The following is a 2,217-nucleotide window of genomic DNA, read 5'->3' on the forward strand; positions in this document are numbered from 1 at the left end:
ATTTATATTGTACACATTGAATAACTTATTGAGTATATATTATTAATAAAATGTGAAACACTTTATTCAAATATAATTATCAAGAAACATTGCATAGAATTATTTGTCTCAAGTTCTAAACCACAACTAAATTATAACAGGGATTGCATTATTTCCCCTTGCTAATGTCTTCAAGTTGGCAGTGCAGGGAAGGTCATCGAGATGTTGCCCATCACAGCTCACTGCATAAACTTCGACTGCAACACCCAAATTTGTAGTGCCCAACATGAAGATGGTTCTGGCCACCAAAACTCCCACTATTTTTCCAAAGTTTCATTGCCCCACCTGTGGGCATAAGACATTCAAATGAACTTGAGAAAATATATTATCTCCCCATATGATAATATTTACATGTAAAGTATTGCAGTTATAGTGGCAGGTGCTTCACATTATATTTCCATAAATTTATACGTGATTGAATGAAAATGTATGTTTCTTTGGATTTAGGTGCAGGAGCACATTTTTTATCATTTTGGTTGTATATTGCACATGGATTAATCCAATTGAGCTAGGATTCACTGATGAGATGAAACCTGGAGCTCTTTTTATTGCAGACACAGTGATAAACATATTTTTTCCATTGACATCATTGTCACCTTATTTATAGCATACGTGGATGATAAAACACAACAAGTAGAAGAAAATCCCAAATATATAACAGTTCGGTAAAATAGTTTATCTTAGGGCTTGCTCATTTTTTTTCTTCTCAGATATTTTTCTATATGGTATTGTATTTATGTTGTTTCATTGTAGTATCTTATGTAATTTGAATTTGCGGAGGTATATTTCCACTTGGTTCGTATTTGATATCACTTCTACAGTTCCATTTCAAGCATTTAGTTATATTTTTACAGGGAAAATTGGGTTTGGCCTTTATAAAACTTGCTTAGCATGTTGCGACTATGGCATTTATGCAGTCAAAGTTCTTTTCACAAGGCAATATATTTATCTCTTCAATGTCTGCAAATTTTTCCAAATTTTTTATGGTTGCCCGACTTTTGAGTTTTTCAAGTTAGTGTTATTTTTTGCTCTTTCTCCAGAGTATGCTTACCTATTTTTTCAATTTCCTCTTTGATGACCCTGGCCAACATTTTGGCCTATGTGTATTTTTGTAGCATTGTGATAGATTAATTTACATGAAATATTTGAACACTCAATTACAACGAAAGCAGCTGAAATATGTGTTGTGTTTGCCTTAGGTTGGGGAAAGACATAAGGTTCACCTACTTTTGGGTGTGATGTACTAGTCTTATTTGTGTAAGTCACATCTTCATTATTTTCATTATTGAAGTAGTTGAGGCTGATTTATACCAGGTGTGACATGCATTAAAAGGTTCTGTAACTAGAATATCTATGTAAGCTTCATAGTTAGTCCCTGTGCAAAGGCTAGGAGAGAACAAAACGAGCAGAATGAAGTATGGATAAGCTCTCTAAGAATTTATATCTAAAACTCACTATCAACTCTCTCTAAAAACAATATTAACCCCTATAAGTTTGATCCATTCAATGAAGGGACTCGCTGTCTGGCTACCCTCGTTAAAGAAAGAAAAATGTTGGAAAATCCTCCAGAGATTTATATGTTATAAATTTAAGTTTGAAAGTTATTTTGATTTTACCATATTTTCAATTTTTTTAATTTTATCTTATGTTTAATTAAAAAAATTCAATAAGATATTTTTTATTAATTAAATATTTTTTTAAACAAAAAGAAAAATAAATTATACATTAACAAGCTATTATGATTTTTAATCAAATTGTCAAATATATAACCTTTGAAAATTATATATATATATATATATATATATATATATATATTACTTTGATGAGGGAGAAAACTCATTTTACAATGAATATAATGTATAAGACAAAGATATGATGATCTTAAGAGTAGATGTCATATATATATATATATTATATATATATATATTATATATATATATATATATATATATATATAAAACAAATAATACAATTATAATGATACGATACAATGAAAGGTTATGGTCTACATAAAAGTGTAGCTATAAAATATAATAAATCAATTATCTAGAGTTTAAAAAGAAATTTTAGGTTTAAGATGAGATATGTCTTTTCCTTAACAAAATTGTAAATTATAAAATGAAAGTTATTTTGACTTTTATATGATTTTGCATATATGTTTTGTACACATCATGTTCA

General features: G+C 28.7%; 1 pseudogene; it reads left to right on the top strand.

Moving 5' to 3' along the window:
• The first annotated feature begins 201 nt into the window (after positions 1-201).
• Positions 202-1,359, top strand: LOC149194262 (potassium channel KAT1-like; annotated as a pseudogene).
• The last annotated feature ends 858 nt before the right edge of the window (positions 1,360-2,217 follow it).

Source organism: Pinus tabuliformis, chromosome 2_2 (genome assembly GCF_031772625.1).
Source record: "Pinus tabuliformis cultivar Carrire ecotype Pingquan chromosome 2_2, CPIR1, whole genome shotgun sequence".
NCBI lineage: Eukaryota > Viridiplantae > Streptophyta > Pinopsida > Pinales > Pinaceae > Pinus > Pinus tabuliformis.